The sequence below is a fragment of the Lathyrus oleraceus genome, chromosome 1, assembly GCF_024323335.1.
Source record: "Lathyrus oleraceus cultivar Zhongwan6 chromosome 1, CAAS_Psat_ZW6_1.0, whole genome shotgun sequence".
Classification (NCBI taxonomy): Eukaryota; Viridiplantae; Streptophyta; class Magnoliopsida; order Fabales; family Fabaceae; genus Lathyrus; species Lathyrus oleraceus.
In genome coordinates this window covers 377,249,508-377,273,384 of record NC_066579.1, presented here as the reverse complement: position 1 = coordinate 377,273,384, position 23,877 = coordinate 377,249,508, and the positions used below count along the sequence as shown (strand labels likewise).

The window sequence follows — 23,877 nt, the reverse complement described above, 5'->3', positions numbered from 1 at the left end:
TCCCGTAATGAAGGAAGTGGTTAGGAAAGAGGTTGTTAAACTATTAGATGTCGGGTTAATTTACCCCATATCCGATAGCTCTTGGGTGAGTCCTGTTCATGTGGTCCCAAAGAAAGGAGGGACTACAGTTATAAGAAATGAGAAAAATGAGTTACTCCCTACAAGGACGGTCACAGGGTGGCGTGTGTGCATCGACTACAGGAGGTTGAATTTGGCGACTAGAAAGGATCATTTTCCGTTACCATTCATTGATCAGATGTTGGAAAGGTTGGCAGGTCATGAGTACTATTTTTTCCTTGATGGGTACTCTGGATACAATCAGATAGCGGTTGCACCGGAAGATCAAGAGAAGATAGCTTTTACGTGCCCCTATGGTATTTTCGCCTACAGAAGAATGCCATTCGGGTTATGTAATGCACCAGCCACATTTCAAAGATGCATGACCTCCATTTTTGCGGACACGATCGAAAAGCATATGGAGGTCTTCATGGATGACTTCTCGGTATTTGGTTTTTCTTTTGATAATTGTTTAACTAAACTTTCCCTTGTGCTAGAAAGATGCCAACAGGCCAATCTGATTCTCAACTGGGAGAAGTTTCACTTCATGGTGCGAGAAGGAATAGTTTTGGGTCACAAAATCTCTCACAAAGGGATAGAAGTGGATCAAGCCAAGATTGAGGTAATAGAAAAGCTACCCCGTCCGATGAATGAAAAATGTATAAGAAGTTTCTTAGGGCATGCGGGTTTCTACCGCAGGTTCATAAGAGATTTTTCCAAGATAGCTAAACCCTTAGCTACCCTGTTGGTTAAGGACAAGGCTTTCATTTTTGATAAAGAGTGTGTCGTTGCTTTTGAAACTATAAAAAATAAATTGGTGACGACACCTATTGTCATTGCTCTTGATTGGTCTCTACCTTTTGAGATCATGTGTGATGCGAGTGACATTGCAGTAGGAGCAGTTCTTGGGCAACGTAGAGATAAACTATTGCATGTCATATATTATGCTAGTCATGTGTTGAACCCTGCACAGATGAATTACGTGACTACCGAAAAGGAGTTGCTAGCTGTGGTTTATGCCTTTGATAAATTCAGGCAATATCTGTTGGGTTCTAGAGTCATTGTTTATACTGACCATGCTTCTTTGAAGTATTTATTTGCTAAGTAGGACTCTAAGCCAAGACTGCTGCGATGGATCCTGCTCCTCCAAGAGTTTGATGTGGAAATTTGCGACAAAAGAGGGTGTGAAAATACTGTGGCAGATCACCTCTCCCGGATGTCCCCCATAGAGGAGAATGAGGAAAAGCGTCCAATAAAGGATGAGTTTGCTGACGAACACATCCTTGCTGTTAGTGGAATGCCTTGGTTCGCAGACTACGCGAACTATCTAGTAGGCAGGGTGATCCCTAGTGAATCTGACTCTAACCGAAAGAAAAAGTTCGTTCATGATTGTAGGTTCTATTTGTGGGATGACCCATTCTTATACAAGAAAGGAGTAGACGGGTTGGTCAGAAGATGTGTTCTCGAAGAAGAACATGGGGATGTTCTGAAATCTTGTCATGATTCTGACTATGGTGGACACTTTAGTGGGGATAGAACCGCTGCCAAAGTCCTCCAGTCAGGATTATACTGGCCGACACTTTTCAAAGATGCTCGACAAGTAATCAAAGAGTGCGATAAGTGTCAAAGGATGGGAAACATCTCGAAAAGAAATCAGATGCCGCAAAACCCCATGCTGGAAGTTGAACTCTTCGATGTTTGGGGTATTGACTTTATGGGACCGTTTCCTCCTTTATTTGGAAAGAATTACATTTTGGTGGCGGTGGATTATGTATCCAAGTGGGTTGAAGCAGTTGTTCTACCAACAAATGATGCAAAAGTGGTGGTCAAGTTTCTGAAAGAAAACATATTTGTCAGGTTTGGAGTGCCAAAAGCTTTAATAAGTGATGAAGGGACTCACTTCTTAAATCACCTAATGGAGAAGCTACTCTTGAAGTATAATGTAAAACATCGGATAGCAACTCCGTACCACCCGCAAACAAGTGGTCAAGTTGAAGTGTCAAATAGGCAGCTGAAACAAATCCTAGAGAAGACGATTAATGCTTCTCGTAAGGATTGGGCGAGTAAGCTTGATGACGCGTGATCGGAAAAATAGCAAGTGTACTATTTTTACCGATGTAGTAATAAGGAGTTTTATTTCCAAGTATCGATCAAAAGGATTGCGTAGGAAATACTTATTTTAATTTGATTCTATCAGAACAAAAAGATAATGGTTTGGTTGTTTTGGAATTTATAATAGTGATAACACGAAATTATATCACATTTTAAGACTTAATTCAATTAGATTATATTATCATTTACTTTAGTTTATCTCATTTTATCAGATATTATGCAGTATTTCCTTGCTATTTATGTCAGGTATCCATTTTGAAGCAAAAGTGAAAAAGGGAAGAAAAGGAGGTGTAGAAAGGAGTAAAAAGGAAACAAATATCAAAGACCAAGCCCAGCCCAAAGAAAGCGCACGTTGTGCCTGTGACGGGCGTCACAAGGGTTGTGACGAGCGTCACACTAAAAGCACCCCTGTGACGAGCGTCACACATGGTGTGACGAGCGTCACACCATTCCACTAGCTTTTTGGCGCAAGTCACGCCCTCAGAAGAATTGAAGAGACGTTGAGAGAGTTCGTGTCCTATGCCCACGCCGTGTATTTAGCCATGCTGAAGACTCGTGGGAAACAAAAAGCAGTTAGAAGCACTACTATAAATAGCTACATTAGAAACCTAAAAGGGTTCCGCTTCCTCTCCCCTCTTTTGCCGTCTACTCTGCCGAAGCTTTTCAAACCTTCTGTTTTAGCTTTTGCTTATTTTTCTTTTCCAGCATTGTTTATTTTATTTATTTCTTTTGCAAGCTTTACATTCTTTTTCCCTTGCAAATTTACCTTTCCCGTTTTAGCTTTTAGATATTTTTCGCATAATAGTTTCTACACCGGAAACTATTGTGCAACTTTATACCGGATTTAACCTTACGTTATATTCCAGTTTTATTTCCTTGATTTAATTTACTGTTTGATTGAAGAATCCAAGAACAAATCCTACCGGCTTGTGGTGGAGTGTTCAAGACTATTGTATTACGCATTCAGGTTCTTTAATCATTATTTAATATTTTGTTTTATTATTTATCTATATTATCTGCCTGGAATGAGTCTGTTTATACATGATATAAATTCTTATTTATTTAGCATGTCTGGCTAATTTGCCTAGGTATCGGTATGTAAAGTAAGCAGAATAAGGGATCAAGACTGAGTCGGTCTATCTAAACTTAAAATCAAAATCAATCTTTTTACGGTCTCAACTTACAGGTTTAATAACAAGATTTTTTACAAAAGTAAAAGACATAAAGAAGTTAAAATCAATAGAGCGAGAGTTTGAGATTTTAACTGGACAGTGTAAGTTAGGCATTAATTCTAGATCAGGGCGAGAGCAAGTTTTAGAGTTAATTAAATTCTGACCTTTTCCAAAAAGTATTTTTAAAGATTGAATGTGAGGACGAGAGTTAAACATTTGGATTTGATTATATAACCTAAGTCAACAGAGCGAGAGTTTGAGATAAGGGTGTTTAAAACGGTCAGTATTTTCTTAAAAGGAGTTTCTGCAACTTTATTGTTTTCAAAATATGGTTTTTGACTTAATTATAAGTGACAGCTACATTAATATAAAATCATGGTTTATTCAACAGAGCGAGAGTTTGAGATAAAACCTTTAACCAATAAAGTTAACCGAAACGATTCATTTTAAAACCAAGAAACCGACAAAGACTTGATTCCCTAGTTTTGACGAACTACATACCGATAACCGTTTCATTAATATTTAATCTAGATCTTAGTTTAGCTCTTAGTTTTTCCCCAAACAATCAAACATTTTCACCTTAGATTTACGTAGTAACCTTAGATAACGGTATATCGATTCATAAGTCCCTGTGGGATCGATATCTTTTAAAACTACGCGATAGAACTGTGCACTTGCAGTTTGTATCCCATTCTCGACTCACCCAGTCGAGCGATCAAGTTTTTGGCGCCGTTGCCGGGGACTTTTATTCAATCGATATCGTAACTCTTCCGTTACGCTGTAGAGACTAAGGTTTCTTTTTCTTCTATTTTCTTTCTTTCGTTGATTTGTATGCCACGCACTCGCTCACAAGGCGAACCGCTCTATTTACGAATCAACGATATCGAACTATATCTCCGAGTCTTACGACGAATTCGGGAATATCGTGCTGCGAACAATCTCCCTCCTGTAGACCTTCCTGATTTCAAAAACATTTTTCCTTCGATACCCGAGATGGCAGAACCAGCTCGTGCTCTTAGAGATTACGCCGCTCCATCGCAAGATGAACCGCATTCAAGTATTGCTCCGCCCGCAATCGAAGCAAACAACTTTGAACTTAAACCTTCGCTGTTGCAGGCTGTGCAACAGAACCAATTCTCTGGAAATCTTACCGAAGATCCAAACCTTCATTTATCCGTATTTGTCCAATACGCTGATACTGTTAAAGCTAATGGTGTCACTTCAGAGGCAATTCGACTTCGTCTTTTTCCTTTCTCATTAAGAGATAGCGCTAGAAGATGGCTTCAATCACTTCCTTCCAACTCAGTCACCACATGGAACGAGTTGAAGAAAGTTTTTCTTGCCCGATATTTTCCGCCAAGCAAAACAGCTATTTTAAGAGCCCAGATAAACGGATTTAAACAGAAAGACAACGAGTCTCTTTTCGAAGCATGGGAAAGATACAAAGACATGATGAGACTTTGCCCACACCATGGTTTGGAAGACTGGTTAGTAATTCACACATTTTATAATGGTCTCTTATACAATACAAGGTTAACAATAGACGCCGCTGCAGGTGGTGCACTAATGAACAAACCCTATGCTGATGCTTACCAGCTTATCGAGAGCATGGCCCAAAACCACTATCAGTGGGGAACCGAACGAACAACGGTGGAAAAGCCTCAACCGAAAACTGGCATGTACGAGATAAGTAACCTTGATCACGTCAATGCAAAAGTGGATGCTTTGGTCCAGAAAATTGAAAGTTTAAATGTATCACCTCCAGCCGCCGTGGTTGCTATAACTCAGAATTGCGAGGTCTGTGGAATCCAAGGCCACACTCCTGCGGAATGTCAACTCTTGACTGGAATCCAAGCAGAGCAAGTAAACTATGCTCAAGGAAGCCCCTATTCGAATACCTATAACCCAAATTGGAAGAACCATCCAAACTTTTCATATAAGAGTAATAATGCTTTATACGCACCTGGACAGTCTCCAAATCAAGCCCCATCTATACCTCCGGGATATCAGAAACAGAATCCTAACAATAATACCCCTAGAAAATCCAACTTGTAAATCATGATGGAAAACTTTATAGCTTCCCAACAACAAACCAATAAAGATTTCTTAAACCAGAACATACACACTGGCGAACAACTTAAACAACTAGCAAGCAAAGTAGATGCCTTGGCTACCCATAACAAAATGCTAGAAACACAAATATCTCAAGTAGCTCAACAACAAGCACCTACTGCTGCCCCAACTGGTACATTCCCTGGACAGCCCCAACCCAATCCGAGAAGCCAAGCTCATGCAATTATATTAAGAAGTGGAACGGAAGTGGAAGGACCGTCTGACCCAAGGATAGAAAACCAAAACCCTAAGAAATCTACTGAGGAAAGTGAACCTAAGGAAAAGGAAGAGAGTAATAAGGAAACCCTAGAAAAGAAGGAACCTTATGTACCTCCACCACCTTACAAACCACCTATACCTTACCCTCAAAGGCTTGTTAAAACCAAAGATGTAGGCCAATTTAGAAAATTTGTTGATCTCCTTAAGCAATTAAACGTTACAATTCCGTTTACCGAAGCTATTACGCAGATGCCCTCATATGCTAAATTCTTAAAAGAAATCCTTTCTAATAAGAGGAAACTTGAGGATAGCGAAACCGTTACACTCCCTGCCGAATGTAGCGCTATAATCCAAAACATGCCCCCTAAACTCAAGGATCCGGGTAGTTTCTCTATACCCTGCCACATAGGAAAATTTGTCATCGACAAAGCCTTATGCGATTTAGGAGCCGGAATTAGCGTTATGCCTTTATCCATATGTAAGAAACTGGAAATGGGAGAATTAAGACCAACCAAAATGCCTGTGCAATTAGCAGATCGTTCCATCAAATATCCTGTAGGAATCCTTGAAAACGTTCCCGTACGCATAGGTCAGTTTTACATTCCCACTGACTTTACAATTATGGACATTAGAGAAGATGATATTACACCTATTATACTAGGAAGACCATTCTTAGCAACTGCCGGTGCAATCATAGACGTAAAACGAGGACGACTCACCTTCGAAGTAGGTGAAGAGAAAATTGAATTCATTCTTTCCAAATTCTTGAAAGCACCTGCAATAGAAGATACATGTTACTTCATGGATATCATCGATGAATGCATAAAAGAAGCAAAGTCAGGAGAAGACAAATCATCAGACTATCTTTTAGAGGACAAATCTAAACAATGTTTAGCAATAACACCGGACCCTACGCAGTGTCTTAACAAACCAACCCCTGATTTGAAAACACTTCCCAAAAATCTGAGATATGAATTCCTAGACTTAGAACTTGAACGACCTGTGATAGTTAATGCCGATCTAGGAAGACTCGAAACAGAAAAACTCCTACATATCTTAAGAAAATACCCAACCGCAGTAGGATACCACATAACCGATCTTAAAGGAATAAGCCCTTCTATTTGTATGCACCGCATCATGTTAGAAGAAGACTGTAAAACCTCTAGGGAACACCAGAGAAGACTAAATCCGATCCTAAGTGAGGTAGTAAAGAAAGAAATAACCAAGTTATTGGAAGCAGGTATTATATATCCTATATCTGATAGCAAATGGGTTAGTCCTGTACACGTTGTACCAAAGAAAGGAGGCATAACCGTTATTGAAAACGAAAAAGGAGAAACTATAACTAAACGAATCGAATCGGGATGGAGAATGTGCATTGATTATAGGAAACTAAACAAAGCAACCCGAAAAGATCATTTCCCTTTACCATTCATTGACCAAATGTTAGAACGATTAGCTAAACATTCACATTTCTGTTATTTAGACGGTTATTCAGGCTTCTTTCAAATACCAATTCACCCTGATGACCAAGAAAAGACAACATTCACATGCCCTTTTGGTACCTTCGCTTATAGACGAATGCCGTTTGGTCTGTGTAATGCCCCTGCAACTTTTCAAAGATGCATGATGGCGATTTTCGCCGACTTTCTCGAAAACATCATGGAAGTATTTATGGATGACTTTTCTGTATACGGACAAAGTTTCGAAGAATGCCTTGAAAACCTGGAAAGAGTTCTTGAGCGATGTGTAAAAGTAAACTTAGTACTTAATTGGGAAAAGTGCCACTTTATGGTACAAGAAGGAATTGTTTTAGGACACATCATCTCGAACAGAGGAATTGAAGTAGACAAGGCCAAAATAGAGGTAATCGAAAATCTTCAACCCCCAAGAACCGTGAGAGAAGTACGAAGCTTTTTAGGACACGCCGGTTTTTACCGACGATTCATCAAAGACTTCTCTAAGATAACTAAACCCTTAACCGGACTATTGATGAAAGATGCTGAATTCATATTCGACGATAACTGTTTAAAAGCATTTCAAACGCTTAAGCAAGCATTGATCTCCGCACCCATTATGCAGACACCAGACTGGAATGAACCATTCGAAATAATGTGCGATGCCAGTGATTATGCTGTAGGTGCTGTTCTAGGACAAAGAAAGGATAAAAAGCTTCACGTTATATATTACGCTAGCAGAACCCTGGATGAAGCGCAGATGAATTATGCCACAACCGAGAAAGAACTCCTAGCAGTGGTATTTGCGCTAGATAAATTTCGTTCTTACTTGGTAGGAGCCAAAATAATAGTTTACACCGATCACGCTGCTATCAGGTACCTTTTAACAAAAAAAAGATGCTAAACCTAGACTCCTAAGATGGATCTTGTTACTACAAGAATTCGACTTAGAAATCAAGGACAAGAAAGGAACTGACAACGTAGTAGCAGACCACCTCTCTAGACTTGAGAACCTTGAACCGGAAAGAACATCCATTAATGATGATTTCTCGTATGACAAACTCATAGCTACTTTGGAAGAGAACAACTCCGACATGCAAGTAGAAACCACCTTAGCTATATCTGTCACACCATGGTACGCTGATCTAGTCAATTATTTAGCTGCCGGAATAGTTCCACCTACTTTATCTTACCAGCAGAAGAAACGATTCTTCCACGACATAAAACACTATTACTGGGATGATCCCTTACTTTTCAAAAGAGGCCCCGATGGTATTTTCCGTCGATGTATACCCGAAGAAGAGGTAGAAAATATAATCCAACACTGTCACTCCGCTCCTTATGGTGGACACACAAGTACATCCAAGACCTGCTCTAAAATCCTACAAGCTGGCTTTTATTGGCCAACTATTTGGAAGGACGTGCATACGGCTATTAAGGAGTGTGACAGATGTCAACGCACGGGAAACATATCTAGACGTGACGAGATGCCACAAAAAGGTATTTTGGAAGTAGAGATTTTTGACGTGTGGGGGATAGACTTCATGGGACCTCTCCCATCCTCTTTCGGTAACAAATACATACTCGTGGCAGTTGACTACGTATCAAAGTGGATCGAAGCTATAGCTTCCCCAACAAACGACACCCGAGTAGTAACTAGACTCTTTAAGAATATAATATTTCCGAGATTTGGCATCCCAAGAATAGTAGTCAGTGATGGTGGATCGCACTTTATATCCAAGGTACTCGAAAAACTACTACTTAAATATGGAGTGAGACATAGGATAGCAACACCTTACCACCCTCAAACCAGTGGACAAGTGGAAGTATCTAACAGAGAAATCAAGCAAATACTAGAAAAAACGGTAGCCACTTCAAGGAAAGATTGGTCATTGAAATTACCAGAAGCTTTGTGGGCATACCGAACTGCTTATAAAACCCCCATTGGGACGACCCCATTTAAGCTCATTTATGGAAAATCCTGTCACCTCCCGGTAGAATTAGAACATAAAGCCTATTGGGCTATTAGAAATTTAAATTTGAATTATAAAGCCGCCGGTGAAAAGAGAATCCTTGACATAAACGAATTAGAGGAACTCAGAAGAGACGCCTATGAAAATGCCAAAATCTATAAAGAAAAAACAAAACAATGGCATGACAAGCGTATATCAAGGAAAATCTTCAAGCAAGGCGACGCAGTACTTTTATTTAACTCTGGACTAAAGTTATTCCCGGGAAAACTACGATCCAGATGGTCAGGACCTTTTCATATCACTAAAATCTTTCCCAGTGGAGCGGTAGAAATAAAAGGACAATCTACAGAACCGTTCACCGTAAACGGGCAACGTCTGAAACATTATCACTATGCGGAAACCAACGAGGATTCGCAAATTCTACACTTAGACGAAACGCCCCCAGGACCCATCAATTATATTTAACAGTTTCTTTGTCGAGCTTGCGACGTGTAAACAAAGCGCTTGGTGGGAGACAACCCACTAATTAGTTTGCTATTTTCTTATTCTATTATTATCATTTCACTATTTTCTTTCTTAATTATTCTTTTAATTTTTTGTTCAGTATTCATTCTTTATTTATTCAAAAATATAAAAAAATATAATAATAATAATTTTTCTTTCTTTAGGCATTTGGCCAAACCCTGACTTAAACTCATGTCTTCTTTTTCTCTAGCTAGCACTAACCAGATGGGACATATTGATCGTATGGGTATCAAGTTCAGAGGAATGGCTCAGAAACAAAAGTTTGAAGAATTAGCCACTAGGGAGATGCTACCTAGTCTTTATGCTGATGATTGGGCTATGACTGCCCTTGGATTGAGACAGAGTGTCCTGTATCTGCTGAATCAGATAGGATGGGAGACATCCCCTATCCTAAGACATTTCACCACCTACCGGAGGCTCACACTAGAATTCCTTAGTTCATTAATCTATCTACCTAGCCGTGGAAAAGGAATTAGCAGAGGTTTTATTCAGTTCAGAATGTTCAACATGGAGTACCAATTTAATATTAGAGACTTTACCAACCTTTTGGGTTTTCCTACCTCCCTTGATACATTCACTGTAAGCCAGGAAGAACTTTTTGAATATAGAGAGCTTGAACACTTTTGGGGTAAGCTGACTGGAAATGATGAGCCCGAAGAACATGAGTTTCTCTCTAGAAACATACATAACCCGGCTTTTCGCTATTTCCATAAGATCCTGACCCACACTTTATTTGGGAAGAAGCCAAATAGTACTTCAGTTTCACGTGATGAACTCTTCATCATATTTTGTGCTTCCCAGAACCGTCCAGTAAACGGCGCTACTTTTATGTTAGCTAATTTGGACCACCTTATCCAGGATGAGCGAGCACCCATTAGAATAGGCGGTTTGATAACCATGATAGGTAATGCTATTGGATTGCGTCAGCCTATGCTTGACCTGAACCCTTTTTGTGGCATTACTACTATGAGTATACCCTTCCTCTTCAATACTATGTTCATAGCGAACTTAGGGTCTGATGAGTTTGAGCTTATGATTGATAACCAGGTTCTTTGCTTATTCACCATGCCCGATCCTAGGACTAGCGTTCATAACAGCAGTAACTGGCTTTACAACCTGAACGAAACCCCTACTCCTGCTAGATCCACTGAATCCATCCAGGACTATGAGATTTGTGATGACTATGAGCACTATGTTGACCATATCTCTCATGCTGAATCTGACCCTCAGACACCTTCCGGCTACTATGATATTGATCCTCCTCCTCAGCCTGTCCTGACCGAAGAATCAGCCATGCCTGATCTCCGACATCATATGCCAGGAACAGATATTAAAACCGTCATTGAAGCCTTGATGTCAGAGCATCACGCCCTCAGGGAAGATTTCCACAACTTGAGGCATGAAGTCCTAGAATACATGAGCAGCACGGCAAGTCAGTTACGTATGTTGCGGCATCATGTTAACTCTTTTGCTCCTCCGGCCAGAGATCCGAAGATAGATGGAATTTAGTTATTTCATGTTCGCATTTATTTTCCTTTCATTTCATTGTTTTCCCTTCCTGTATTACATTATGTTAATTTTATTAAAGCTTTTATTTAATTTATGCAATGGCTATGTTCTCTACTGTTCTACTGTTACTCAGAATGAATTATTATTATGTGAAATAGAATAGCATGCAACACAAATTAATTAGCTAAATTAAATAGAACAATCTAAAAACCAAATAAAACAAAATAATCAAAATAAATTCATCCCCAGATTAATTATGTGAAGCGCTGCTGAATGCCCTGCCAAAAAGAACTGTGTGACGAGCGTCACACACTCCATGACGAACGGCACGCATAACTCCTGTTACGAACGTCACACCCTTGTGACGAGCGTAACGCCCCTCAGACATGTGAACGTTAGGGAGCCGTTGGAGACGAACGTTACACCCCTTACCTTTTTACATTCCCCATTCACTTTTCATTTAACCACACTTAATTACTCTTCAACCATTTTTTCTTTCTATCTTCCAATCCTTCTCCTATAAATACCTACCAAAACCTCCTTCATTCACCACAAACAATTCTCTCATATCAAATATACAATTCTTTTCCACTCCAAATCACTCCTTCAAAATTCATCACAATGGCGGGAAATCAAAATTTCGGAAATATCATCTTCCGATCCGGAGATGACAACTATCAGCAAGAGTAATTCGAGCGCTTCCAGCAGCGAGGCGTCGTTTCCACCAGGTACCCCGATTTACCTTGCTTGCAACAATTAGGCTTACTCCAAGGTATCGAATGGATGCTCCGTCAAGCCAACTTAACCTTCCTTTGCACCCATAATCAACCCACCTACCCATCCCTAACCTTGGAATTCTTAAGTTCCTACGACTACACCACTCCCGCCGGTGAAGACGAATTTCTAACCGGTACCGTAACCTTCCGTATGTTGAACACCGAGTACTCCTTAACCCAACGCCAATTGAGTACCATGCTACATTTTCCCACAGAAGGTCTGCTTCATGCCAGAATCCCTCCAACCTCAAACTGGAACACAGTTGGCGTTTTTGGCCTTTTTAAGAAAATTACCGGTATAGATACCTACAACTGGGAAGAGCTCCTTCTCTCCCATATACATAACCCCACCATCCGTTATTTTCTCCGTATCCTGCAAAACACACTTTTTGGAAGACCAAACAACAGTAAGGTCAACTCAAAGGAGTTATTTTTCCTCCAGTGCGTTTTCGAACCGAATACTCAGGTAAACGCCGCCTCTTTTCTCTTCCATCATATCCGCACCTTATGTGCTAGAGGCCGGCAACCCTTTATAATTGGTGGATTAATAACATCCATAGCACTTGGCCTGAACCTAGGGGATAAACTCCAAACTTTAGAATCCCTACCTCCCCTGTCTATGGATATCAGCTATTGCCGCTCCAGCCGCCTGATTAAAAACAGAGTGGGCGGAGGATATTATCTTATGGTGAACAACCAGGCAGTCCCAAGCGTTGTTCTACCAAATACTGGCCTCACTGATGTCACAAACCCCGACCGCCACCGCTATGATCTAAACGCTCCTGAAACCACCGAGCCTTTACAAACAAACCCACAAACAGATGAGTTTGAAGAAATGGAACAAGGTGATCATCCGCCTACACAACAGTCAGTCCCGCTCAACCCTTCCGGCAATACAACTGGCCCATCCTCCCAACGTCGTCGACGAAGAAGGCATGCAACCAACGACGACATTATGGATGCTATCGATGGTATGCAGGCACAGAATGCAGAGATGATGCAGATGATGCGTCAAATGCAACAGCAACAGGATGCTCGGAATGCCATAACCGACCAGCGGTTTACTGAGTTGTTTAGCAGGTTCGACAACTTAGACATACGTCAAAGATCACCAGGTCCAAGAACCAGAGGCGGAAGGCAGCCTTAGTTGTTATTTTCTTTGCATTTCCATTTTGTATTTCTTTCCCTTAAAACATTGAGGACAATGTTTAGTTTAAGTATGGGGGGGGGGGGGGGGGGGGGGCAAACAATATTCTTCCTATTTCCATTTTTCAAGTATGTTACCTTCCCTTTCATTGTTATTTCCCTTTCTTATTATGAAAAAAAAAAAAATTATTTTAAGTTAAGTCCCTAGTGTGAAATATTTCTATTATCTATTCCCTCAATTTTCTTGAGCCATATCAAAAAAAAGAAAAAAAAAATTTTAACACACCCAATAAGTATAAAGGTCGCTTACTTTATAAAATTTGAGTGAAATCAAAACAAAATCATTACCATAACAACGCTCTGAGAACCTCAATATGTTAGATCAGGATAAGTACCTATTATACCGATTCCTTGAACTTTTAGTTCTATGGCAACCCCAAGTAGTTTATACAGAAGTCAGCACCATCTTAATAGCAAACTACGTGGAGAGCCGATAAATATAAGTGAATGATCCCCAAAGTAACCTAAGATATATAAATATATCAAGAAATGCACTAATTAAATTAGGTGATCCTTACTAGATCATTTAATCTAAAGGTTGCAGATCATGCAAAAGCACAATACGAAAGATCCATTATGAGTTGGTTCAGTAGGAATCTGGTACTGAACTTGGTAGGGCGGACTACGGTTCGATCCCCCGCAATTTGCAATGGACTGAATAATGAAGTTATCCGACTTATGTACCAGAACTTCTAGCTAAAAGCGGATCATAATCACTAACCGGTTACTCCACTATGTGCGCGAAAAGATAAAGGGCTTAATGTGATTTCGCTAGAATGAAAACGGGTAAAATAAGACTAAAGGAACCAGGATAGCTATCATAGGATACTTGAACTGATTTGCATAAGGTAGGGTTATCTAAGTTGTAACGGTAGTTGTTGATGTCAAGATTAAACTCAAGTCCTCCTAAACAAAAATCCATTTGCAACCTAGTACGAATTGATGTGTGCTTTGAAATTTCATCTGGCTAAAACTTTTAACAAGTTCTATACTGAATTTTGCTTGAGGACAAGCAAAGATTTAAGTATGGGGGAGTTTGATAACACGAAATTATATCACATTTTAAGACTTAATTCAATTAGATTATATTATCATTTACTTTAGTTTATCTCATTTTATCAGATATTATGCAGTATTTCCTTGCTATTTATGTCAGGTATCCATTTTGAAGCAAAAGTGAAAAAGGGAAGAAAAGGAGGTGTAGAAAGGAGTAAAAAGGAAACAAATATCAAAGACCAAGCCCAGCCCAAAGAAAGCGCACGTTGTGCCTGTGACGGGCGTCACAAGGGTTGTGACGAGCGTCACACTAAAAGCACCCCTGTGACGAGCGTCACACATGGTGTGACGAGCGTCACACCATTCCACTAGCTTTTTGGCGCAAGTCACGCCCTCAGAAGAATTGAAGAGACGTTGAGAGAGTTCGTGTCCTATGCCCACGCCGTGTATTTAGCCATGCTGAAGACTCGTGGGAAACAAAAAGCAGTTAGAAGCACTACTATAAATAGCTACATTAGAAACCTAAAAGGGTTCCGCTTCCTCTCCCCTCTTTTGCCGTCTACTCTGCCGAAGCTTTTCAAACCTTCTGTTTTAGCTTTTGCTTATTTTTCTTTTCCAGCATTGTTTATTTTATTTATTTCTTTTGCAAGCTTTACATTCTTTTTCCCTTGCAAATTTACGTTTCCCGTTTTAGCTTTTAGATATTTTTCGCATAATAGTTTCTACACCGGAAACTATTGTGCAACTTTATACCGGATTTAACCTTACGTTATATTCCAGTTTTATTTCCTTGATTTAATTTACTGTTTAATTGAAGAATCCAAGAACAAATCCTACCGGCTTGTGGTGGAGTGTTCAAGACTATTTTATTACGCATTCAGGTTCTTTAATCATTATTTAATATTTTGTTTTATTATTTATCTATATTATCTGCCTGGAATGAGTCTGTTTATGCATGATATAAATTCTTATTTATTTAGCATGTCTGGCTAATTTGCCTAGGTATCGGTATGTAAAGTAAGCAGAATAAGGGATCAAGACTGAGTCGGTCTATCTAAACTTAAAATCAAAATCAATCTTTTTACGGTCTCAACTTACAGGTTTAATAACAAGATTTTTTACAAAAGTAAAAGACATAAAGAAGTTAAAATCAATAGAGCGAGAGTTTGAGATTTTAACTGGACAGTGTAAGTTAGGCATTAATTCTAGATCAGGGCGAGAGCAAGTTTTAGAGTTAATTAAATTCTGACCTTTTCCAAAAAGTATTTTTAAAGATTGAATGTGAGGACGAGAGTTAAGCATTTGGATTTGATTATATAACCTAAGTCAACAGAGCGAGAGTTTGAGATAAGGGTGTTTAAAACGGTCAGTATTTTCTTAAAAGGAGTTTCTGCAACTTTATTGTTTTCAAAATATGGTTTTTGACTTAATTATAAGTGACAGCTACATTAATATAAAATCATGGTTTATTCAACAGAGCGAGAGTTTGAGATAAAACCTTTAACCAATAAAGTTAACCGAAACGATTCATTTTAAAACCAAGAAACCGACAAAGACTTGATTCCCTAGTTTTGACGAACTACATACCGATATCCGTTTCATTAATATTTAATCTAGATATTAGTTTAGCTCTTAGTTTTTCCCCAAACAATCAAACATTTTCACCTTAGATTTACGTAGTAACCTTAGATAACGGTATATCGATTCATAAGTCCCTGTGGGATCGATATCTTTTAAAACTACGCGATAGAACTGTGCACTTGCAGTTTGTATCCCATTCTCGACTCACCCAGTCGAGCGATCAAATAGTAAACACAAAAATAGTAAAAATAATTGATTAAGATAAAAGATGCTAGGGTGAGTGGTTGAGTTAACCGGTTATGAATTCAGTCCCGATTTCCTTAATACATATGAAACATTCAATCACCTAACCTCAGAATGTTCTTACTTAAGTCCTTAAGGAAGAAACTATTAAACTACCAATTCTTACTCAAATGTCCATTCAATTAATCATTGGTTTTAATCATACAAAATATCAAGGTTTACGGTGATTTACGAAAGTTACTAGTCCTAGATGATGCATTCATAAACCCAATTGTGTGAAAACCCTACCAATCACAATCCTGTTATTGGAAGTCATAGATTAATTTGTATTTGTCCGATACAAAAGCATAATAACATCACACAATTGAATTGAAATACGTAACATAGTAATCAAGAAATCATTGGTTCAAATTCATAGCATACGATAACATCAGGACCACCCCCTAGCATCAGGGGTTTAGCCTCTCATAGTATTTAAAGAACTCATAAAGTAAAGATTAGACATTACAAAGAATTAGGAGAGTTTGATCTTCAATGGTTGCTACCCTTGAATCTCGCTGTCTTCAAATCCGTCGTATTCGCTATCTTCTCCAATGCAATGCTTTCGTTCGTCTGTAAAAAGGTGTCCTCTTCTTTCTCTTCCAAGCCTTATTATAGCTTCAGATGACTCTCTTCCAAGCTAAAGGTCCAAACTACCCTTAATGAGCAGAATCGGTTCACACAGCAAAAATTAGATTTTCAAAGCTGCGTCCAATCAACACGGCCGTGTGGTGGCACATGGGTGGCTGTGTTGTTCTTCATCATTAATTATTTTCAGCATAAGTTACAGTGGCAACAACACGGGCCGTGTCCCTACACACGGGTGCCCTTGTTAATGCACTGTTTTAATCAACACGGCCGTGTGGTGGCACACGGGTGCCCGTGTCGATCTCTGTTTTTCTGCTCCCTCTCTGCTCTGCTTGATCAACAACACGGGCAGTGTTGTGGCACACGGGTGCCCGTGTTGACATGCTGTATTTTCATATTTTTGTCCTTCAGAGTGTCCAGAACTTCACCATTCTTGCTTTTAAACCTGTAACAATGACACTACCAAACAAAGCATAAACGAGATCTTTTTGACATAAACTTGTAATCGAATGCAATGCAATACCAAACCAACAAAACATGCTAATTGACTCAAATGCAACTAAAAACAAACATAAATCTTACCAAGGTGATGAAAATATGTCGGATTAGCGGCGGGAATTCAATGGAAATGGTGACCGATCACAACCCCAAACTTGTCTCATTGCTTGTCCTCAAGTGATGTATTGAGTCCAAACAAAGGTCACCCCCGAATTCGTTTTCCACAATGCAACCTAGTCTTTCACCATTTGTGTTCTTCCTTTCCAATCGAGTTTCAGGTCTCTCCGATTCAGGCAGTTTACCACATTTCCACATCAGAAACCTCTTCACCTGCAAGCTTTTCACACACTAACAATATCTCTCAGGGTTAGGTGTGTACACTCAAAGCACAGTATGCAATACCAAACTCTTAACTTTGAATACATTCTAATGTCACTACCACAGCAGATTCCACACACTTTTTGAGGTCTTTTTAGGTTGTAACAGGGCTTGGGTACGGTGGGATAAACAAAAAAATTGGATAACAAAGGGTTTTGAACTCGGTAGTCATGTTGTGTGATTTTTCTTTCTCTTTTTTTCTGTGCATCACATATACTCCGGGGGTTAATTTCACTCTTTTGACTCTTTTTCTACTCAAATTTTCCGAGCATTTTATATCTGTTAGAATCTAAGGTCTCGGCAAGTGCATTTTTCTCTTTTGTTTTTCTTTTCTTTTTTTTCTTTTTTTTTCTCTTTTTTTTCTTTTAAAGAAAATACATACTATTTTTCTTTTTGTATGATCTCATCTTATGCACTTGCCTTCTCTTTCAAGATTTCCACCCCAAACTTAGTTTTATTGCACATCTTGCAATTCACACAATCATACCGAGTTATGACACAAAAGGAAATGGATGATTAAAAGTTAACAGGGGGTTTATGATGAATAATGCTTAAACGTTAACATGGTGTTTACGATGAATAAAATGGATAAGGCTCAACGGGGTTTACGAAGGGAAACATACATATAGGGATGGCTAGAAAGGCCCTGGCTAGACAAACAACTTGCCTCAGTGTGTGTTGTCATGCTGTGACGTGTCAACAGGACATACGCAAAATCAGAGTGATAAAGTCATACCTGGCTGAACTCTCATGTTGATATTTCGTGTTTGGCTTTTTGTGATCTCACCATGTTGGTTAGCTTGCAAGCTCTGAAGTCTCTTTGTGTTATGTGGTTCTTTTCTGACTTGGTCTTTCCATACCGCTTTCTTGGTCCGGTGTCCCCAAAATGTGTCCGACTTATTTTCTAAAGGTTGCATCAACTTCCGGGGTGCCTTATCAGCCTAAGTTTGAGGGGTGTCATTCATCCACTACCATTGATCTCGGGCTCGTCCAACCGTTTCTGATCACCCTGTACACACAGTAGGTCCAAAAGAACAGAAAACAACCAAAACAAACAAACATCCTAATATAATGATAACATAACATAAACAAAACAAAGTGAAAGAAAATAAAAACATGAAAGGAAACCCCCCCCCCCACACACTTGAACTAAACATTGGCCTCAATGTTTAAATTCAAACACGAAGGGGACTTACAGGGCTCAGTGTTGAGGAGGAGGCGGGGGATCATGCGGAAAATGCAACATCAGACGTTGCATCATGGCCAATATGTCATCCATGATTGTCCCTTGCCGGAACAGTTCCACACTCTGTCTATCTAATTCCGCACCTTGTCTGGTCTGCTCGGTGCGGAGAGTTCCCATCTCCGTCTGTATCCAACCTCACTGGTCCTGAGACATAAAAGAGGAGCCTTCACCATGTAGGCTCGAATCATGTGGGGGTGGCATACCGTGGGTAGCTTGCCTCTCATCTTCTTCCATGTCCTCACCTGAAAGATCATGGTCAAACTGTGCATCTTCCCCTCCCGCTTGGGCTGAACCTATGTACAACCAATTAGCAGCATTGGCAATGCTAATGGACCCAGGTGCAGGTAGTGCGAGCACTTCCACATTGTGAATCATCAGAGCGTAATGAGTCGGCCGGATGGCAATCATTTATTGATTGACTAGCGTGTGCATGTCAATCTTAGTCTTGCCCATTACTGCAGTCTCTTCCATCAGAAGTTGATCATACCCGAAGTGGCCCGCAATCTACGTGATCATACCATCTACAGAAATATCCCCAGTAGTGGCATGGCCAACCTGTTTCAGATGATTGGCGGCGAAAGTCGCTGCATTGATTCGCTCATTATGGGCCATGCAATACAGAAAATATAATTCTCTCTTTGCCGCAATCCCAGTACTATCACCCCGTCCGAACAAGGTGTATGCTAACCCTTTTTGTGCATACCTGAAGCACGGGTTATGAATTCCAGAAGCTTTTCCCGAGTTAGGGTTATACCCTGTTTTACCTGTAATAGCTTGCCAGAAATCAACAACAGAAAAAGTGTCCGGAGGGGATCCGGGTCCAGATACCGGGAGTTTCAGAATACTCCCCAGTTCCTCAACCGATAACTCATGATCTTCATCAAACAGGCGGAAAGTAATTTTCCCATAAAACTCCAACTCCGACCCTGTCCACCTCCTCTTCATCTTGAACTCAACCGTACTCAAGAATTCAAGGGTGATCTGAGCGAAGGTCGGTGCTTCGAATTGCATGTATTCCAACATACCGATGGTGTGGGACATGCGGTGCACCTCCTCTTTCAAACCTAACTCATCCAGAGTGGCATCACACATAAATCGGGTCGGAATAAGCTTACGTTTTGCTAGAATCACATACCTCTCTTGATGCTCTGCTTGGTCAAACAAAATTCCATGAGTGTTTGTAGAGCGTCTAACCCGTTGCTTTGGTCGAGAAGACGTGGCTACCTCCTTCTCCTTGCTTGCACGCTTTGGAGGCATAATGGTACCTGACAAAAATTTCTCAAAATCAAACGAAAAGGTTAGTGAAAACTGCAACCGTCACTATGTAGAGGACGGCGAGGGGAACACTTTTTGTGAAGGTGAGATAAGGTTAAAGTGAGTGGAGCTAGGAGAAAAGTGAAGCTTAGCTTGATGGAGGCTAGGTTAACAATGGAGGAAGTGGGAGAGAGAGGTTGCCAAAATCAGAAAAAGTGAGAATGAGTGGTGAGGAAGAGAGATAATAGCAAGTGGGGCCCATTACTTAAAATACCCAAAATCAAAAAATTTGAAAATTTTACCCGTTACAAACAACACGGCCGTGTTCCTGCACACGGGCACCCGTGTTAATCTTCTGTTTTGATTAACACGGCCGTGTGTCAGCACACGGGCGCCCGTGTTAACTCATTGTTTTACTTAACACGACCGTGTGTCACCACACGGGCGCCCGTGTTAATCCACTATTTTGATTAACACGGTCGTGTGTCAGCACACGGGTGGCCGTGTGGATGCCCCTGTTTTTCTCATTTTTTGAATTCGGAAATGCTTCTTTGGTCTGGCATCCTGTCGCTGCGACGTGATTATGATTATGGCATCCTTTCTCCTTACCTGCAACAACATTTCACACCCATACAGAAAAGAAAAGAAAAAGCAAAATAAGTTAGCAATCGAACACGTGGGTTGCCTCCCACGAAGCGCTTCGTTTAACGTCGCATGGCTCGACGGTTGCCCACCTCATTAGGCGAGGCACATATGGTCAATCAAACCCAGTTGTTGGCCTCTGTAATATGGCTTCAGCCTCTGGCCATTCACCTTGAATACATCTCCATTGTCTTGGTTCTTAATCTCTATTGCTCCATGGGGAAAAACCTTATGCACGACAAATGGCCCGGACCATCTGGACTTTAATTTCCCAGGAAACAACTTGAGCCGCGAATTGAACAATAATACCAGTTGTCCTTCCCAGAAATCTTTCCTGATGATTCTCTAATCATGCCACTTCCGTGTTTTCTCCTTGTACATCTTTGCATTCTCATATGCCTGATTAAGAAATTCTTCTAACTCGTGAAGTTGAAGAATTCGGGATTCACCGGCTTTTGCAAGATCACAATTTAAGAACTTGGATGCCCAAAAGGCTTTGTGCTCCAATTCCAAAGGAAGATGACAAGCCTTACCATAAATCAGCTGATACGGAGACATGCCAATTGGTGTTTTGAAAGCGGTTCGGTACGCCTATAACGCGTCATCCAATTTGATTTCCCAATCTTTCCGTGAAGCACTGACTGTTTTTTCCAAAATCTTTTTAATTTTCCGATCAGACACTTCAACTTGCCCACTCGTTTGGGGATGATATGGTGTGGCAATCTTGTGCTTCACATTATATTTCTTCAATAAGTTCTCCATGAGCTTATTCAAGAAATGTGTTCCTTCATCCCTGATAAGTGCTCGAGGCACACCAAACCTTGAGAAGATATTTTGTTTAAGGAAGCTTACCACTGCTCTAGCGTCATTAGAGGGGAGAGCTACGGCTTCCACCCATTTGGAGACGTAGTCCACAGCCACCGAAATATAATTTTTCCCAAATGAGGGTGGAAATGGCCCCATAAAGTCTATTCCCCAAACATCAAATAATTCCACTTCAAGCATGCCCTTTTGAGGCATCTGATTCTTTCTAGAGATATTTCCTGTCCGTTGGCATCTGTCACATTCCTTCACCACGACTTGGGCATCCTTAAACAACGTGGGCCAGTACAACCCGGATTGGAGGACTTTTGCGGCTGTCCTGTCTCCACTAAAGTGTCCCCCATAATCTGAGTCATGACAAGCCTTTAAGACTTCATTTTGTTCTTCCTCAGGGACACATCGACGAATTAGCCCGTCTACCCCTTTCTTGTACAAGAATGGTTCGTCCCACAAATAAAACCTGCAATCATGAAGAAACTTTTTCTTTTTGTTATAATCAAAGTCGTCAGGAATTATACCACCTACCAGGTAGTTTGCATAGTCCGCAAACCAAGGAACACCCACCACCGCGAGGATTCTTTCATCTATAAACTCGTCCTTTATGGGATGTTCCTCTTCTGCCTCTTCAATCGGAGACATTCGGGACAGATGGTCAGCAACGGTGTTTTCACACCCCTTTTTATCTCGAATTTCAAGGTCAAATTCTTGCAACAGCAAGATCCATCTGAGCAGCCTTGGCTTCGAGTCCTGTTTAGAAAAAAGATATTTCAACGCAGCATGGTTAGTATAAACAATTACCTTTGTTCCCAACAAGTATTGCCGAAATTTGTCAAAGGCATAAACCACCGCCAGTAACTCCTTCTCTGTGGTTGCATAATTCATCTGGGCTGGATTCAACACATGGCTAGCATAGTAGATAACGTGGAGGCGTTTGTCTTTTCTTTGCCCCAAGACTGCCCCTACTGCTATATCGCTCGCATCACACATTATCTCAAAGGGTAGAGACCAGTCAGGTGAGATCACTATAGGAGCAGACACCAATCTATTTTTCAGAGTCTCGAAGGCTTCGTTGCACTTTTTGTCAAACAGAAACGGAGTATCCTTCACAAGCAGGCTAGTCAACGGGTTTGCGATCTTGGAGAAATCTTTGATGAACCTACGATAGAATCCTGCATGTCCCAAGAAACTCCGTATACCTTTCTCATTCACAGGGTGAGGGAGATTGGCGATCACTTCCACTTTTGCCTTGTCAACTTCTATCCCTTGATGGGAAATTTTATGACCTAGTACTATCCCTTCTCTCACCATGAAGTGACACTTTTCCCAATTCAGAATTAGATTGGTTTGTTGACACCTTTCCAGCACAAGTGACCGATTATACAAATAATTTTCGAAGGAAGATCCAAAAACCGAAAAATCATCCATAAACACTTCCATGTGCTTTTCAAGCACATCGGAAAATATGGATGTCATGCACCTCTGAAATGTTGCAGGTGCGTTGCATAACCCAAATGGCATTCTTCTATAAGCAAAGATTCTGTATGGGCATGTGAATGCTGTTTTTTCTTGATCCTCAGGTGCCACCGCAATTTGGTTGTACCCTGAGTACCCATCCAGAAAACAGTAGAAATCATGACCTGCCAATCTTTCCAACATCTGATAGATAAAAGGTAAAGGAAAATGGTCCTTCCTTGTAGCAGTGTTCAGTCTTCTATAGTCTATGCAAACTCTCCATCCTGTAACAGTACGGGTGGGGATCAACTCATTTTTCTCATTTTTTATCACAGTTGTCCCTCCCTTCTTTGGTACCACATGAACTGGGCTCACCCACGAACTGTCAGATATTGGGTGAATTAACCCCGCATCTAAAAGTTTCACAACCTCCTTGCGAACAACTTCTTTCATAGCTGGATTCAGTCTTCTTTGAGGTTGGACGACCGGTTTCTGATCATCCTCCATCAAAATCTTGTGCATACACATTGTCGGGCTGATTCCTTTCAAATCGTCCATCGCCCACCCAATAGCACCCTTGTATTTCTTTAGGACTTTGATTAGCTCTCCTTCTTGGGTCTCTCTCAAGCCTGAATTGATGATTGCTGGACATTTTTCCTCATTGTCAAGAAAAACATATTTGAGATGTTCTAGTAATTGTTTCAACTCTATCCCCTTTTTTATATCCTGTTTTGATTCTGAAGATGTTTTAGGTCGAAGCTCCTCCCACCGTTGCGGTCGGGAACGAACCCAAGGCGGTTGTTCCTTTAACATTGCTACCACTTCGGATTCTTCCTCATCAATTCCTTCAGTATCCTCCACAATAGATAAACTCAAAACTCTCTCCAAAGGAAGCCTGGGTGTTGTAATCTGCATAGATTGAGCAAAAACTGTATCTAACACTTCAATACTTTTACTCGCCCCTTCGTCCTCCTTGAATTTCATAGTATCCCTCACATCAATTTTGAGCTTTTCATCATA

At 40.4% G+C, this 23,877-nt stretch overlaps 1 pseudogene; it reads right to left on the bottom strand.

Annotated features, from left to right (window-relative positions):
- Window positions 1-4,719: 4,719 nt before the first annotated feature.
- On the bottom strand, window positions 4,720-4,819 carry LOC127116370 (uncharacterized; annotated as a pseudogene).
- Between the last annotated feature and the right edge of the window lie 19,058 nt (window positions 4,820-23,877).